Source organism: Micropterus salmoides, unplaced genomic scaffold (genome assembly GCF_014851395.1).
Source record: "Micropterus salmoides isolate LMB-PRFRI ecotype aquatic unplaced genomic scaffold, ASM1485139v1 Ms_hic_scaffold_10, whole genome shotgun sequence".
Lineage (NCBI taxonomy): Eukaryota > Metazoa > Chordata > Actinopteri > Centrarchiformes > Centrarchidae > Micropterus > Micropterus salmoides.
Genome location: NW_024040041.1, coordinates 21,615,506 through 21,634,419, shown reverse-complemented (window position 1 = coordinate 21,634,419; position 18,914 = coordinate 21,615,506). Strand labels below are relative to the sequence as shown.

Sequence of the window (18,914 nt, the reverse complement as noted above, 5' to 3'; positions counted from 1 at the left end):
GCCCGCGCCCATGTTTCCCCCCTTAAGCAACAAACAGGAGCCTAGCGATATGGCTGCTTCAAATATTCATAACAGCCACGCTGCAACACAGAGCCTGTCCATTTTGCAATTCTCATGCCGTAGCTGCTGTTAGCCTGAACACAGTTTCTGTGCTCCGAGTCAGCTTCTCTGTGGTCAGTGTGTATTAACAGAATGCTATTATTAAGCAGTGGTTTGAATATTCAATCTAGCTTCCCAACTGATTGTGCATGGAGCTAAATATAAACACTCATCCTTTCTGTTTGCCGCCATCCCTCCATCCACTTCCATCCCTCCCCCTCACCCAGGACTGAGCACAACCACCAGCCTGCTGAAGGGGTTGTGCTGCTTTACACTACACTGAAACCCAACCGGAGCCAGGGAAGAGCAAACTAGCACACATGCAAAATAGACACTGATGCTATACTTAGACAGGCTCAGGCACACCACAGGCACACATACTGGGCCGCTGCGTAATACATGCAAAGACTATTAAGCACAGAAATGTATCTGAACTTCTCTGCACACACAAACACACAGGCCCACAGAGTGATGTGAGAGGAGGCTTCTGGGGAGAGAAGTTCTACTATGTGTCTCTCAGGAAGCCATAGGCTGGATAAACATCCATGTGGAGCAACAGCAGATGCCTCAGTCTCCCTCTAATGCCCGCTCCTCCCTTCCTCACCACTCTCATCCCCTCACATCCTATCACCTACTCACTCCCTACATTTCACATCCCTCGCTCTTGCTCTCTCCTTACTGTATCCTTTAATGAAGACTACCCCCCACTTTTTCTACCCTTCCCTCTTAATCTCCCTTTCATTCAGCTACCTCCCCTTCCTTTACTCACTCACTATGTTGTCTCCAATTCTCTTTTTCTCTCCATCTCTGCCCCTCTTTCTTTTATTCTCCTTCTCGTCTCATCATGCAGGCCTCCTGCTAGCCCTGGGCCCCGCTGCTTATCCTACGTATTCGCTCATTGTGTCTCCGGATTACTTTTCTGGGGGGCATCCTGTGTGTTCTCTCCACCATACTGTGTTATCTAGCTCATCAACTTGGTTGGAGTGGATCAGGATGGGTGGGGGTAGAAGCGTTATGCTCTGGCTTGTGGCAAACAGGTGGCCCATAGGGATGAGCATTAACAGCGATAAGTACGAAGGCATGGGAGGATGACAGCGTTTCTATGGCAATCTTTTCTGGACAGACTTGTTGTTAAGGTGTGCCATTAATATCATGAAGTTGTGAAGCTACACATTGGGCTCACCAACTGTTAGTGAACTACAAGATGGATGGGACGGAACTAATGTGGCAGCTGAGTTTCAAGGCATGAGCTAGAATAATCTCTGGCTTAGCAGCTAAGTTCTAGAGCTTGCGTTTATGTAATTATTTTAACTGCGTTGGGGCAACTGCAAATTGGCATTAATCGTTGTTGGTTGGCTGGCTTTTAACAGCTGGGCCACTGTTTAATGTTCCTGTCAGGGAGAGGTTATCATGTAACCTGTTTCTCCTGTCTCCTGTCCTTGCACCTGCTAAATGGCAAGCCATCTTCCTAAGAGAGAAGGAGAGAGAGCATGAAAAACAGAACAGTGCAGCACAGAGCCCTTATTAAAGCTGTCCTCCAAGGCTGCCCTCTGACTGATTCCCCCTGTAAATCTCCCCTTTAATTGGAGAGGGCACAAGAAGAGAGGTGCTGCCTCAATCACAAATGTATTCTGTGTCTCTAAGGATGGATGGGAGAGAGAGAGAGACAAAGCAGTGACACAGACAGACAGACAGACAGACAGACAGACAGAACGGTCCTCAGAATGTGTGGGTGGAGACCAAACAAAAGTCTGAGATATAAACACAATGAGGGTTTGAGAAGTGAGATGACATATTTACATTTGCCCAGGAAGTGGGAGGCGGGTGGTGAGAAGACGAAAACGTAGCACAGTAATGGAGAGAGACGAGCAGAGGGGTGCGCCAAGGGTGATGCAAGGATAGAAGGAAAAGGACAATGGGCGAGGAAGAGAAAGTAATGGAGGGAGACAAATAGAAATGGCTGGCAGCGAAAGGAAAGGAAGGTGTGCGTGTGAAAGAAAGAGAGAGAGGTAGAAGAGAGACAGGCTGATTTCACCAGAGTTGCAGCCTGAGTGTCCTCCCTTAATGGGGTTGCCATGACAACAGTGTATAAGAGAGTCAGGCTCCAGCAGAGTGTGTAGTATGTGGATGTGTGAATTTGTGTGTGCGTGTGCTCAGTTCCTCAAGTGATTGATTGTCTGTGAGACAATATACAGTATGATACCATAACACAGGTGCACCTTGGGCATTTTTTTGTAAAAAGGTGGGCGGGAGTTTTATTTCCTTTCTCTGTTTGTTTGGCTGTATATGTCCTTGTATGAATGACGAAGGAAGGGATGGTGGGAGGGAGAAGGAAAGTAGCAGCTACTCTGTCTGTGTCATTGCCCTTCCTGGCAGAGCCAAGTGGGTTTGCAGTAGCTGTTGTTCACTGGCTATGTCCTGTGAGCCACTGGCAGCCATGTTGAATGAGGTTAGGTGATGTCATGCCGGTCAGGTGACATTGTTTGGAAGGCCCAGCTGTCACGGAGCAGAGGCAGTCCCACAGGAGCGCCAATCTGTCATCATTATATTAATGACACGCATAGCACTGCTAGCAATGTCATCTCTTGTGTGTGCCAAAGCTAACGAGCAGCGCCCTAATTGTAAAATTAATTGAAAAACATTTTGATTAAAGACTAACCTCCCCTCCTCCATCTTCATCAGTTGCCCTTTCACTCTACGCTGCCATATTTCTATCCCCCTGGTTAGATCCCCTTGAGTTTCCTCCCTGGCCCAGCAGCTCTTACATTCACACACTATTCTCACTTTCTTTTCTCTGTCTCCTCCTGTATTTACCTCTCTGACCCTCTCCCATTTTCATCTGTGCTGTGTTTCTCCTTACACCTTTTCTAAACCCTCTCGCTAGCCGTTCATTTCCTCATCCCCTCAACATACTCTTTTTCTACTACCTGCCACTCGCTTCTTTCGTTAGCAAATTACAACTCTTTTATGTGCTCGATCTACCTCCTCATCCTTCCCTCCCTCCCCTCCTCAGGCTCCCCTCTGCGCTGTCTTTCTTGTCTATTCTTCTCATGTCTCCATTAATGTCACATTTAATGTTTGTGTATATGTTTGTATGCAGTGGTGGAGCTATACAGTTAATGGAGTTAAGGTGGTCGCCTGTGCCTTACTTTGCCTTTTTACTGCACCCCTATTGCCACTTAGTCCATTGTAGCCTCAGAGACTGATCAGTCTCTCGTCTCTGCCCCACTCATAATTTTTCTCCTTCACCTCTCTCCAGCAAAGATCCAGAGCCAGAGGGAAAGAGGGAGGGAGTGATATAGTTACTCTCCACTGGTCTTTTATACTCTAGCTTCCCCTCTCACCTAGCCTCTTCTTCTGCTGCTCACTCTCCATCTCTTCCCTGTGTGGACAGAGGTGTAGTTTCATTGTGCAACATACTCCACGGCAAGATTTCTGAGTTTTGTGCAATCATGCTCACACACATGTGTACATACTGATGTGTGTCTGTGTGATTTCTTGCATGTCATGATTTAATTAAGTAAATGACACATTAGATATTGGAGCTCCCTGTGTGCCTGAGAGCACACTGTATGTGTGAGTGCAAAATACAAAGTGTGAGACGGTGAGAGTATATATAAGCCAGGACAATGAGAGCTCATTGATATCACTTGTTGCAGTAATGACGAGGAGACAAGGAGGCGACATTGATCATCAGCGAATGATCAATAATGTGCCATATCGATCGGAACAACAGTTTGTCACCATGCGGTTTGACGTCCCTGCATGAGACCAGACTCCCAGGGGAGGTTGTTACTGCCTCACTACTGGCTCCTATGTTCATTTTTTAAGAGGAAACATAGGCACAAATAAATGCTACTCTGATGAATGTCTGTTTTGTGCATAATTAGGTAAACATAGCTTTTAGTCAATAGGAGAATGAATTCATGAGTTCAATCTTCCTTTGTGAATAATAAGCTCTAAACATGGATATTGAATAGCACGGGAACATCCCAACATTCATGGAAGCTACATGGATGACTTGAGCATGCCCTCTATTCCTGGCTCTCTTTCCTTAGTCCACTGCTGTTAGGCCTTTTTACAGGACCCAGACTGTCTCAGAGAATAGCTGGCAGTGAAAGGAAAGACAGCAAAGTAACACTGGGTGGAGTGTTGCCATAGAAACGCAGCGTCACAGCTCCTAAGCAGATAACACATTCGGTGCCATTCCCTTCATCGTGATTCCCACGTCCAAGGATGGAGCGGGAACAGGTGTGATCAACAGCTTTCTTAAATATCAGAGGAGAGGGAGTGTTTGGCACCAGGAGGGATGGTTTCTCTCTGAATTTAGATTGAAGCTTGTTCTACTGTAATGACAACCTTGGCTGAAGTCTGAAACCTCACCAGTATGCATTGAAATGCAAAGCAAAGCGGTGTAGATGAAGGTACAGTTGCAAAACAATTAGTTTCTAATCTGCTACTTCCTGTATATAGCTATTTCAAATCAAACACTGTTAATTACAAGTGCTTAACAGTGGTTGTAATTTCAAACCCATCCTTCCCTATACAACCTCCCTTTTCCCCTTTCGTCTTTTATAGTCTAGAGAAAAGAGGAGATGGCAATGTTTGACAAGATGTTGAATGTGTTCCTCTTCGTGTGTGTGTGTCTGTGTGGGGCTGGCCCAAAGGCAGATCACCAAACAGCTGTGTGTTAGTGCCAGTGAGTAGACATTTGGTCCACTCGACCCGTAACGCTGGCATACAGGGTAGGGAATGGTGTCCAAGTCCTCCTCTCAAATCCTCCGTCCATCCGTCCATCCCCTCTCATTGTCCCCAGGGCAGCAGGCGGCCCCAGCTAAATACTGATCTGCCTGAACGGGCACAGGTGCAGCAGGGGGTCTGTCCCACTGCCAAATCTTGTGCTTGTTTCCTTTGGGCTTATGAGAGGGTTGTGCAGCTCTCTTTTTCTCTTCTGGAGAGATTAAAAAAGCTGCAGATGCAAGTGTTTGATCAGCCTGCCGAGTGCCGATACAACAGGAAATGGGAGAGTGTGAGACTGAAGTGCATAAAGAAAATAGAAAATATTGAAACAACAGAGAGGAACAATTCTGATGAGGATTTTGCAGGACTGAAATAAGTGACAATAGTGATGTGACTGTTTCAAAATTGTTGCGCAACTCTGGGACTGGGACACCATAAATGGTGTGGAGGTCTGGTTGTACGGACGGACACCGCAGTATGCTGGCAGCTGTCCTAAGGGAACTGTGTGGTGTGCATGTGTGTGCCAGGGGTATCTTTAGAGAGGCACGCTGCAGGCATCCTTTTGGGAATGCAGGAAGAGGAGGGAATAGAGGAGTGCTCTGGTTTCATGTCTCAATCAGGAAAGCTTCAGGAGTGCCTCTCAAGGCTCAAGTAGAAGCTAACGTCCATTTGTAGTGTATTTAAAAGAGAATGCCTGCACTTAAGGGCTACTTATTGCTTCATGTAGCCGAACAGAGACAGTGAGCGAAAGTAGATACATGTGTAAAAGCCTTGGTACACTCAGAGACTGACACATAGTACAGCAAACCTCTCTCTCACTCTCTCTTTGAATGCCCTTGCTTTCTCGTTCGCTTTATGTCTCCCAGGACAGTGCTCAGAAATGTTGAAATGGGGCCTAACCCACGAAGCAAAGAGGGAGAGTCGTTTAAGCTAAGTTAAACAAGGGCACTTAGATTTTAAAGGGCCATAATCTTCAAAAAGGGGTACTTTAAAATCAATTGACAAGACATATAAAAGGTAAAGGCAGATTGAGAGGACTAAGGTGTAGTTGTTGGCAGTTAAGTGACTTATTTTTTTGAATGCGCATGTTTAATTGAATGTCATTGATACTTATTCTGTGAATGCGTCTTTGCGTATGTGCGTGTCTCCACGTCTGCAAGTGTAGGCTGTATGTGTGTGTGTGTGTGTGTGTGTGTGTGTGTGTGTGTTTGCTGGGCAGCGCAGGTGGGCTGGATCAGTATCCAGAACAGCACTAAGCCAGTGATTCAGCCTGCACAGTTTGGGCCACAATCCAATCAGGGCAGCCATCTGGTGACCAATCAGGGCCCTGGCTGTGATGTCACAGCAGCAGAGCTTTGGGTTCTATGGGAGATGGGAGGAGTAACTGCCATGAATCACATTGGACCTCTGTGCTGGTAAAGCTGGCTAGTTGGGCCACAGAGCAGACTATCAGGCTACGGCCATGTGAGTGTCAGCGGATTGGATGATGAGGCATGAGGGGGCGAACTGTGCTGCTGACCAGGATGCTGGGTCACTGAAACCAGGTTGTTGTAGTTTGTGTGCCTGTAAATAAGGGAAGCTTTGTGTTTGTGTTTCTTCACTGCCAAGCAGGAGTTGCTGGCCTGTATACAAGTTCCTTCATGGCTGAGCTGTCTAGTACACATATCTTTGCTTTTGCTGTGTTTACTGTAGATGTCTTGTGGAGAAAATTGCCATTTCTGTCTTTGTTTCACTTTGCAGATGATGGCAGTGACACTGGAGCCCATGCAGTTAGGGCACAAGGACAATGTTCTGTATCCTGTGTGATTGACAGCTCTGTTAATTCTAATGTGATTAATATTGCAAGGATCTCCTCCGTGTGAATGCCTCTATAATTTTAAACAGTCTCGAAGAGCGTGAGCCAGGTCTCTAAAATCCAGTGAGTCACTCTGACCCAGACCTATAGTAGAAATGTTCTCAGCTTTCATACCACTTGCGGTTACCAGGCCAGAGGGGTGGCGGATGGCTCGGTGACAGAGAGAAGGAAGTCTCAGGAGAATGGCTGTCACTACCGAAAGGCCCTCTGCAGGGCATCAGAGGGGAAACAGGACAGGTTGCCAAGAAAGAGCCTCAGTGAAAGTTGACCTTAAAAAGCTCCACAGCACCAGATATTGCTGTAACACTCAGGTCTGTGAATATTTCATCAACCCTTAAGTGAGATGTAGAATATTGTAGGTTGGCGATGGTAGTGCAGCTATAGTAGTAATGCAGTGCTATACTGTGAAATCTCATATTATGTCTCAGGCTGTATAGAAAAAGGTGTTTACATTTATGTTGTAGCAGAGTCCAACATTGTCTACATTATTGATGCAAATCCCTCAGTTGGGATATACACTAGGATGGATAGAGGAGAGGGGGTCGACTTGATTACTAAAACCAGTTAAATCTACCCTCCTTCCCTCTGGTGCTTATCTGATCAGTGGAGCAACCAGCTAGCCCCTCAGAATGGGATTTAATATCAAACGAAGGCCATAAGCCGTGTTCAATAGGTATGAGAAGGATAAACATCAGTGGAAACACACAACGTATTGCTGGCCTTTCCTGCATATAAGGGTAGCGGGGGTGAGATGAGCACAGTGCCTTGACATCAGTGCATACGTAAGTAAACAGAGGAGAGTCCACAAGCGGGACTTTCACACAGAGAGTGTGAGTGCAACAAAGAGGGAGAATAAAAATTAGGGAAAGATAGAAAAAGTAGAGTGAGAGGTGGAGGCAATCATGCAGAGAGAGACAAATCTGAGGGCCTAGCATGGAGGTGCAGGAGGTGGGAGGTGTGTGTGTGTGTGTGTACTCTGTATGTGTGTATGCCCACTCTGCCGCCCTGGTGACTTCAGGTGTTATCTTCTTACCCTCCAGACGTGACAGTGAGATAATTAGAAATGTTAACACTCACTGGAGCTTGTACTTCTATGAATTTGGTTTCTTTCTCTCTTTTTCTCTCTCTCTCTCTTTTGCTCTTTCTCCTGTCTGTCTTTCATAAACACACACACACACACACACACGCACACACACACACACACACACTTTCGAATTCTATTATCTCCCTTAGCCCGTGTTATGAATGACACACTTAAAGCCTGGAATGACTCGGCCATGCGGCAGTGGATCACAATTAACGTCAACGCCAGCATCTGTGGAAATAATTGTCACAGCTCAATTTTAATGTGCTGATGACCCGTTTTTCCTACTTCTAATAAGAAATACTTTTTAAAATTCACATTTATCTGCACATAGGATTATTCATTTGTTCAGTGCATTTGTTGCAAATTTGATCATTCATTAGGATTGCGTGAATTGTTAATTAAAGTATTTTCAAAAAGGAATGGTGGAAAACGTGAAAATGGAATAATAGATGTGAAATTAATTACATTCTCACTGGATATTAATATGGCTATAGAATAAAAAATCAAAGATAATAAATAGCAGTTGAATTTTACTTCCTTGAACAGACAGACAATTACATCTATTTTTGAGGCAGTCAACAAACAGAGACCGGTTTACTGAAGCAGTAGGAGGACACTGTTGAAATTCTGACAAATGTCTTGGCTCAAGAAAAGAGAGAGAGATACAGAAAAAGACATGCTCACTGGAGTGTTTCACATGGAAAAATGAAAAGTGACAGAAAGCTGACGGAGGGATGACAACCTTGTTTGTCCTTTACTAGATGATCAACATGTGTTACGTGGATATGGGTCCCCAAGGTGGACATAGGGCGGCTGATACAGAGGGTTCCACGCTCCACTGGTATTCCCCTGCCTTTAAATTAGCATCCTAACTCCGCTTACTCAGCTAGCGGCACAAGCTGTGGAGCAGTGTGTGAACACTGGCGATAATGAAAAAGCACACCGTCGACATCATTAAAGATAATCTTGGCTCATTTTGAGGACACATTCTAGGAAGATACCGCAAACAACAGAAAACGCAACAGTAATTTTGCCATTGCAGGGCACATAAACATCTTCCTACTATCGTCACACTGGCTCATACCACTCTCCGCACCTCTGTTGCTTGGATGCTAGGAATGGAGAATTACTATAGGTTGGTTTACAGGAAACAGATCCCAGGTCAAGGCAAAGGCTTGTCTCAAGGCGTCTCCAGCGTGTGTCTAATTGAGCGCTGTGTAGTTAATTGTTTGTGCGTGGGAGGGGAGAAATCAATCTGTTTTCTCACTGCCGTGGCTTCTAGGCCCTGGGGTGAGAGACTGGAGCTGGCAGACACGGATACACAGATACACACACACACACACACATGCGCAGCTCTGCCAAAAACACCCAAAACCATGCCTTGCAAGCACAATCTTGCACATGCAGACCCATACCCTTCCTCTATTGGCACACACACTGGAACATGCACATGCACAATCACTACTCAGAGGAAGAGGAAGTGCATGAGGGGTTATTGAGTCAGGGTAAAGTCAGATCCATCTATCGATCGGCTGCTTGCTGGGAGAGGAGTCAGGAACGTGAGACCTGCCCAGGTCAAAGGGCCAAGAGACAGAGGGGAAGGGAGACAGTAAAAGAGAGAAAGAGAGAGAGAGAAAGAAACCTACAGAGCTTACAGCTAGCAGTGCTCCCACCCCCAACCATTCTTTCTGAATGCATAGCCAGCGTTCTGCTTTGACGTGGATATTCAGAGAAGCTCTTCTGACTCTCTCCATGAACATTAGAATGAGATTTCTTCAATTTGTAACTTGGGTCAGTGCCAGATGTCAGATCAATGGGAGAGAAATAGATGTACTAATGGCAACTAATTGTTATCCTTATCTTTTTATCTGTATCCATAGCTATAGATTATTCTATACTTAATGTATAATATATATAATTAAACTACAGTGAGCCACCGTGTCAATTAACATATAAATGCCTTCTACAAATAATGAATTAATTTGCATATTCAGCTAATCAGCTCATTTGCATGTGTTTAGTTATCTTTAAGGGTGTTTCAATTTATGACTGAGTGCTGCTGTCAGTGAATGTCTATTTGCATTATAAATCTTTCACTGCATGGAAAAAATTGTGTTTCCTCTGATGCACCGGCCTCCCCTACAGAGTAAAAACGGTTGTGCTAGTTTAGGGGGAAATTGCACCTGAATAATTTACTTTTCCTTTCAATGAGATCAGAGCACCAACTCACTTCTGATCTCATTTGAGCTCCTTTACCATTGGCTGACAGCAGCTAGTGGAATGCCTGGAAGCCCCCCCCCCCCGATTGGCTGAGAGTTGTTTATTTTCACCCAGTCAAAAACTCTTCCATTATTGATGGGAATGAAGCAAACTGGGATCTGATGATGAGATGTGAAAATAGGATGAGAACTGCAGAGAAATGGAGGGAGCATGTGAGTACAAAACTGGGGTGTGGAGGGGCAGAGACGTGAGGTTGAAGAGAGCTATGTAGAGGGGGAGGGGTGATAAGGTGGATGAGTACAAATAGTACTATCCTTCACTTGGATAGCAGCAGCAGGCGCCATGAGATGTCTGTTGATTCATCTCCCTTTATGCGCTTCGTTCCCTTTCTCTGCCGAACCTTTTTTCCCGAACAAAGGCAGATGGAGGGAGTGATTCAGAGTGACCAGACGCCAGAGACTCCCAGAACAGAGGGGGAGAAAGGTCACATGAAACAGGAGGCTCCGTGGAGACCACAGACCAGAACCAAATGTGTCGATGAACTGATGTCCTCAGGCCTCTGGGGACAAGAGGAGATTGAGGGAAAAATTAGTATTCGAAAAGAAAGAAAAGGTGTAGGTGGAGGCAAAGCTATGTGTGTGTGTGTGTGTACACATTTTAAGATGTTCATCTAGGTGTACATGTCTCAAGGCGGAATCAAAAATAGTGCATGTGCAGTAAATGCATGGGAGCGTTTGCATGTGTGCTTTTCTGTGCGTGTGTGTGTACTTACTTAGCTCAGTCTATGAGCAGTAGGGGGGAAAGCGGTCGGCACAGACCCTCTGGATCCTCTCCATGCACTAATGGGTGTTCACCTGGTGTGGATCCCGACAAAGCGTTTCCAACATTGCGCTGCTGGTAATTAACAGAAGCAGGCAGTGGAAAGCAGCACCTGTTACAGCCTGACTGACTGAGGCCCTGAGCTCTGGGCTCTGGGCTGTGTCTCCCACTGCTCCTCTCTAATAATCAGACCGCCACCGCCCATCCCTCCTCTGGGACCTCACAGCATGAATGTATGCACTTGTGTGTTTGTGTGATTACATGTGTTGTTCAAAACAAGAAAAAAGAGGTGGATTAAGAGGAGGCAGGGACAAAGAAGGAACAGTTCTACAATAATTCTAATAGTAATGGTAGCTCCATATAAAGGCTTGAAGCTCTCAGTGTGGTTCTGAGTCTTATTTCCAGAAAATGTGCATGCTACTGTCAAACATTTACCTATCCTGTTCTTAGAAAGCTGAGCAACAGACAAATGCACAAGCAGCTGTGGATGATGTCAACTGTCTATTTTTGCTACTTCTGTTCAGACTTATTTACATTTTCACAGTTGTTTGAAATTGCAGATGTGAATAAAAAAAATAATAAATTGAGATTTAACTGAATAAAATGGCTGCATGTTTGTGTTTGCATGTGTGCTTGGCTTGGATGTGTGTACGCAGACTAGGGCTGTCACGGTGAAGTAATTTCCCCCGCGGTAATATGCTGGGGCCCAACAGCACGGTACGCAGTATTATCGCATTTTTCACCAATGAAGTAATTTGGTGCCATTTAGCATAGTAAGAGTGTCTGTGGATTTCACCTCACTGCACAGCGAGCTGCTAACAGCAGCTTTATGGTCGGTGCAAGCTAGCTGCTGGGTGCTAGTCAACAACTCATTTTGTAGTTTGACCTTGACTTTTTCACAAGTTACGTTAGCTATATCGTTACCTTCAGGGCATGTCTATCAAGTCAATTTACATACCGCAGCAACACACACACCAACACACACCGGTGAGGAGCAGAATGGGTTGTCCACAACTAACCCGCTGTAGTAGCGTTATAACTACTCCACCGAAAGCAACATGAAAAACAGCTGCAGGCATCCGACACACACTATGCTCGTTAGTTAGTAAGCTTCAAATCAGGCTTACCGTTCACAGTTTCTCTCAACTGTCCCTGAGGATTACAAAGTTAGTCCAACATCGCCGAGCCACATTAGCCTCGCAGTATGCTAACGCCAAGTTAGCTAACCTTTAAAATAAACAGTAAAACAACACAAAACACAGCAACACTTCCAGCTTCCAAGTTTGAAGTCAGGTCACGGACAGCCCATGGCGATCCATCCTTGAACTGTTACAGAGCTTGTTACGGTTGCAGAACTTTTTAAGCACTAATTTATTAATTTAACATGCCCTGAAGTGTAAAGTATGAACTTTGCGGTTGTTGCGGTACTTGCCATCCTCCGTGGTAGGCTTGGGGTATCTCCATTTTGCAATTATCGTGACAACCCTAACGTAGACCTTTTTTTCTCCTCAGCCCAAATAGCTATGATGGCTGTTACTGTGCTGTATGTGGGACAGTGTCAGTGTGCCTTCATGTATGTGTGTGTGGGGACAGTGCATATGTCTGTGTGTGACAAAGTAAGACAGAGAGAGGAAGCGAGAGGAAGTGAGTGACAGCCATGTTTTAGAATTGGGGCATGTCAGCCAGGCCTGCTGTGTCAGAATCTCCCGATGCCCACTCTGCCATCCTAAAGCTAGATAACCTTGGCAGGCAGATTGGGGTCACTACTATCAAATTAGATACATCACACACACACACACACACTCACACAGCTGCACAGCACAAATAAACATGTGCATTTGGAAAAGGTAGACATGCATGCACATAAACAGGCAAACTCCTACTGCCTGTGCTTGCTATGCACAACAAAATTCAAAACCTTCTGACAGATATACAGGGTCAAAGACAAGACTATTAAAGTTGGAGTTTGTTTCAATGGCTAAAATCACCTTTTCACGATGAGAGAATGCATTTGGTTGATAAAAGTCCAGATACACTCATCTGAGGTTTAATTAATGTGCGCTCACATTAAAGGCTAGAACCATATGTTCATGAAGCTCTAAGAATGCAAGCTGCTCTGTGCCTGTGTGTGGGTCATTTACATGCTAGTGTGAAGCTCTGACATTAGTATTGCTAATTAACAGCCCTCTCAAGCTATTGTGTCAGAAATTCCTTAAAACACAATATCAGCAATATCACAATATAACATTACACTCAGATGTTCCAGCGGCTCACCTCACGGCCACATCACTTCATACACTTAAATTAGCTGCAAATAGTTATTATCGGCACTGATCAATTTTTTCAAACTGTTCAAATGTAAAATGTATATGTCTTAGTTTGGCTTTTGGTCTGTTGGACCCTTCTGACTCCAACTAGCTTCACTGAAACCAAACCTACACCTGTGTAGAGAGTGGATCTCTAAAGTGGCAAGTTGAAGATGTGATGGAATAATTAGTTGATGGTGCCACTGACACAAAAGATGGATACTTCCATTGTATGGGTCTCAGCAATGAGATGAAAAGAATGTCAACCTATTTTTAAATGTCACTGTCTCTTTTTGTTCTGAATCCCTGCTCTACTTTATGCCACAGATCTAAACTGGGTCAACATCACATGTGGCGCCCCGGTGGGCTCTTCTGCGTGTGTACATGTGTGAGAGTGTGCATGTGAACATGTGTGTGAATGCCATGATCATGTGCGTCTTACCATACACAAACACCAACCCTTTGGACAGGTTGTCTAAAGTTTGCCTTGAGTAAATCCCAACGGTTGCTAAACAATTACGATTGAGTTTTTTTCCACATGTAATTATCGTCCGCAATTAGGTGTGAGCATGCATTATCTGCAAATTGTTTAAGTCTGTTGCTGTGCTCATTATTACAAAGAGCTGCAGGCAGGGGTGTAAACGGGTTGTGTGTGTGTGTGTGTGTGTAGATGCATACAAATCTTTCCAGTGTTCATCTGTGTGGTGTGCATCTGTAGTGTGTTTGTACATAGTGTATGCTTGGCTATGGTGTATAGTAGCGCAACAGTGAGGCAGGGGTTGCCCTGCTGGAGCTTTCAGATTAATAGACACTGATAATAACACACACAACTCACAGCGCTTCTGTCCTTAATGAAGATGGATCTAGCCGGGCCTGGCGGTGCACAGGCACTCGGGGTGGCAGCCTGCCAGTCACAGCCAAGTGACATCTGGGAACAGCTCAATGCAAACGGCAGGAGGGAGCAAGATTCACCAGAGAGTACAATTTCATAACATTATCATGTTATATCATAATCCATTGTTGGTGGCTCATAAGATTAATGTCAGAGCCGGCAGTTATCACTCTTGTTGTGTAGACTTAATGGTCACAGTGAATTATTCATTTCCTCCTATTGATTTGCAACGCAACTCATGCTGACAAAGTTGACAGCGCAGGTTGACTGATACAGAGTATATCTAATTTGACTGTGAGGATGTGAAGCAGGGGCAAAGAAATGGAGTAGAAAGCGTGAGAGAAAAAGTCAAAAGCCAGAAACAAGATGAAGTTTCAATGCAGACAGCTCAGCTTGCACAATGGAAGAAATTATGCTGCTAAAATGTCTGCGTCTTCTAGTCTTTTTTTATACATTTCTCTGTATTTAGGTTACAAAAATTAGGCCTCTCACCTTTGTCATCTCAAATTTGCAATTTTCAGACTGAATTCTGGTATAATTTTTCCACTGGTTAGCAGTTGGTTAAGAAGTGGCTGCCAAATTGGATCAGAGGTTCTATCCCTGTAATATATTAGAGCCCATTAGAGCGGGGCAGCAGCCACTGTTTGTGTGAGAAGACAGGTGGGTGCTGAGGTCACTTCCTTTGGCAGCTGTGGTGGGCATCACAGGGCAAGCATTGATGGGTGGTGGCATTGCCTCCTGTTGCATCAGTAATAATGAACAGTGACAAGCTCTCTACCGCCACAATAAATCACAGGCCACACTGGAGACACTGAAGACCAGGCCAGAGAGCATGCTCTTTCTCTCTGCTGCACGGTGTCAGTGCTGAAGAACAGACTGGCTGGCTCGCTAACTGGCTTGCTTGCTGGCTGAGGGCAGACTATCTCTCATTCACAGATGCAGCACACAGTCAACCCCCTTCAGATATATGAGGCACTCTGATTAGCATGTACAACTGTAACTCAGAAATATTGGGCTCTTACTGGCTACTTTATAGGCAGTGGTGCTTTTTTATTTATTTTAGAACTACTTCTGTTTCGGAAACATATAATACTTAAATTGTAGACTCTAGAGATGAGGAGATGTGTGGGTTGGGGTGTGTGGAGTGCTGCAGCCGAGGGCAGATGCAGAAGCAGGAAAAAGTGGTACTGGAGTGTCTATTGAATAAAGTGAGAGGGGCTCCCCCCCACCCTTCCCTTTGCCTATACCTCTTTGACAGCCATACTAGCCCTGTTTGATATCCCTCCGCTGTGTTCTGCAGCTCTGCAGATTCCCTTGTCTCATTTGCATTCCCTTAAAGCACACTTCCATTAAAGTCTCTCCCTTTTTTGTCTCTTCCTTCTTTCCTTCTGTTTCTTCAAATAGGTCTTTTTTTCCCTGGGTTGCTGTTTTGGAGGGAGCCTTATTCCCTGTTGACTACACTGCCTATCTCTGCTCTCCCTGAGTCAGTAATCAAACACATTGGCCCTAATATACAGGCCATTACAAGAGCTCTGATGTTCCAACTGCACACAGCCGGCACAATGGTGTCATTATATAAACAGCCCTGCTGCTGCAGCCAGCAAGATACTACCACACCAGAGCCCCGGCCTTAACTGACCTACCCCAGTAAACGGAGAAGTGTAGGGATGATCTGACCTGAATGTGCTTGTGTAGCTGCTTCTATTTTAACATAATCCGTCCTGTATGAAGGCTCTAGTGTTAACAGTAGGCTATCAGTTCTCACTATGACTGATACTGTGCGGGCTGTAGAGCATCAATGCAAATGTAATAGAATTAGGTTGTTGTGAAGGAATAATATCTAATGCTATTATGTTGTCTTTGCTAGCGATAGCCTCACCAAAAAGGATTAGGGAGATTAGCGATCGCCCCAACTGGAAGATGACAATGAAAGGGGCGGGAGGGCGGAGGTTTATACAAGCTGGTATCTTTTTCTGTTTTTTGCAGTGACATTGAGTCGCTCTTGTTTTGGATGCTGTTTAGTAGTACAGAAATGGGTTTTAAGTTTGGAGTTTTGGACTTAATTTGTTTTGGACTAATACTTAAAAGGCCATATTTCCTGTTATTTTGAATTTGACAGACAATGGTGTTCGATTGTGCCAGGTTTTACCCTTGATGTCACTTTTAGCACAGGGATTGAATCAAACTCTTTCTCATAATCAGAATGATCTGATTCCATGTGTTCCGTTAATAAGGGCTTTTGACATGCGCAGTGCAAGTGGAGGTGTGTCCAAATCATCATTTTAGTTCATTTGAATAATCATTGAATAAAATTCAACTGTCATACCTCAGCATCTTGGAAGGCAGGTTTGACAGTAACAACACAGCCTCCCACTCAGCAAAGCTCGATCACAGATGGTGATGGTAATGATATTTCATGGTATGTCTGTTACGTTTCAAAAGGAAAAGTAGGATAATTATATTCACTTTGGCGAGTGATTAGTTTTATGGAGGTGAAGAAGTAATTAATGAATTCCATCTCATCCTCATTTATTGTTACACTTCCTTGTATTGCTCCCTCTTGCCTAACTCAAGAGAGTACAAAAGAGTATTGGATGTGACAAAGCTTCAGCACCGATGAGTCAGAGGGAGAATTACTTAGAGGCCCCCAGGCGAAGCATACGTTTTTGTCGTTCTCTGCAGTCTCATCAAACTCTAATACTACATGGCTAGCCTTCACTGAGTCTAGTGATACTTTCCTCTGAAATAAGGTTCCAGTCTCAGACCTGACTGAAACCAAATCCCACGAGTACAGAGTTAAAAAATATGTTGTTTTCAATTTATTCCAATTTAAGTGGATGTGGGAAATTTATTTGAACTGATTCTTTACTTGATTACAAATATTTAATGCAGCAGTTTGCATCATTTTTTGATTTGTAAGTGAGATGTGATTGCCATTCAGTTTTGCACGCTCGACTGTGTTGGTTGCTAGGAGGCAATCATTTCCTTCATAGCGGGAGCTTTGCTACTGAACCAACTATTTGTTGTTGAAGCATCTGAGGCATAAACATCAATCCTAATAGCATGGGAAATGCTGGTTCTTCATCTTAAGATGCAAAGACATGCGTAAAGCAACAGACCATCAGAAGTTATGACTGTCAAATCTTTAAATCAATCACGAGTGTTTTCCTAACCAAATAAAATTGTGTTTGTGTTTCCCCACTCCCCGCTCAACGTACCTCATCTTCAAATATATTGAAATGCTAATTAAGATGTTAACAGTTGTCAGAGCACTTTATGTGTGCAAAACAATGAGAAAATGTACTTAAAGCTTGAAGCTGCAGTGTTAGTCCAATCAGTGGTGTGGATTTATGGCCTTCTGACCACAGGCTGCCCAGTCAAACACACACATTTACAGACACACCGAGTCGACTCACACTTATCATGCTTGTCTCTACCACCTTGATATCAGATGGGGGAAAAACAGAAGAGAGAAAGCCTGAAGCTGTTGCAGCTCTAAGAGCACCAGCTTTTCTAATTATGCAGCAGAAACTGTCTACCCAAAGTCTTTGTTCTCCCTCCTTTTGATTCTGGTCGGGTAATGTTCCTAAATGCCTCTTTCTTCTGTGCAGACATTATTTGTACGATGGGGTAAACATGAATGGTTCTCGTGACAGAGACTCACCGCTTTTAACAGTAGCCCCCCCCCCCCCCGTATAAAAAGGACTTGTGACACCCTTTTCTTGATGAGCATGTCTGCTAAAGCAAACACTTCTTAATGATCATGGTGATTATCATAATGATCCAATAGAAGTGGATAATGAGGTTATTTGCTTTGGATCAAGGCCACCTGTAAAATAATAGCAGAAGAAACGGAGGGTAGCATTCCAAACAAGAGGTGTGTACTTTAGTGGAACTCTGCCACCGCCTCTACCAGCACAGTGAAATTGCTGTCCATTCCCCCATTTTGTGCACTCTGCTCTCATAGGGATATGATGTTCCACTCTATTAGAAGAGAAACAGTGATGATAAAAATAGTGGATGTGATCAGTGCAACAGTTCAGCCTCTGGTCTTGGGCACGTAACATCCTCCAAGTAGGGGGAGCATAGAGGGTGAAGACACCCATCTCACAGCCTCCAGACTCCTAACCTTCCTCCACCCAGAGGCAGACCGACACAGGCAGAAAAAATATGTTCTCCTTTGCCATTAGTTCCTGCTTTCTTACTATTCCTTTCTGCTCTCACTTGGCTATTTTCAGCAATTTCCCCTGCCACTCTCTTATATATTCTTGTTATACAGAAAGTCATCCTTCCCCGACTTCGTTTGCTTCTTACTTCCTTTTCTCCTTCTGTTCCTTTTTTATTAGTTACTCAGGCTGCATGATGCTTCCTCTCTTCTTTTTTTGCTCTATCACTCCCTCATTCCTTTGTTTCTTCTTTTCCCTCCATCCTTCTTTCCTCTAGTCCCTTTGTTGTAGTTCTACCATGCTGAAAAGGAGTGTTGTTTAATGCTAGCATTCTTTCTTGTCACAAAATAAAATCAATTTATCCACACTACACTTTTCCCTCCCTTCCTCCCAATCCCCAACCTGCCCTCCCTCCCTGCTCTCATTCTCTGGCCTTCTTCATCTTCTGAGACCACAGGAGTGCTATTGTTGAAAAGTACTGATGCACAGTCAAAAGAAACAAGACGAAAGACAAATTTCTCTTATTAAAACCACAAAAGTTGGAGAAAAAAACACAGGCCTGTCACTGCACAGGAGGGGATCACTTTTTGACCATTAATAATAACATAGAAGAAAGGGAGGGTGGGAGAGGAAAGGCCGTGAGAGAGTTGAGCAGCCAAGGCTTCTACAGTACCACATCACATGTCTATTGCTATTTGTTTACTGCTTTTCTACTCTTTCTTTATCTGTC

At 44.4% G+C, this 18,914-nt stretch overlaps 1 protein-coding gene across 3 annotated transcripts in view; it reads left to right on the top strand.

Annotated features, from left to right (window-relative positions):
* adgrl1a (adhesion G protein-coupled receptor L1a) overlaps positions 1 to 18,914 on the top strand; it is a 97,533-nt gene that overhangs the window by 20,805 nt on the left and 57,814 nt on the right. The window contains exon 1 of one of the 3 annotated variants that reach the window (XM_038709923.1): positions 10,132 to 10,213. The exons of the other annotated variants lie outside the window; for them this stretch is intronic. The gene's annotated coding sequence lies outside the window, so the exon portion shown is untranslated. Of the gene's footprint in view, positions 1 to 10,131; positions 10,214 to 18,914 lie in introns of those variants that run through there. 3 annotated transcript variants of the gene reach the window in all.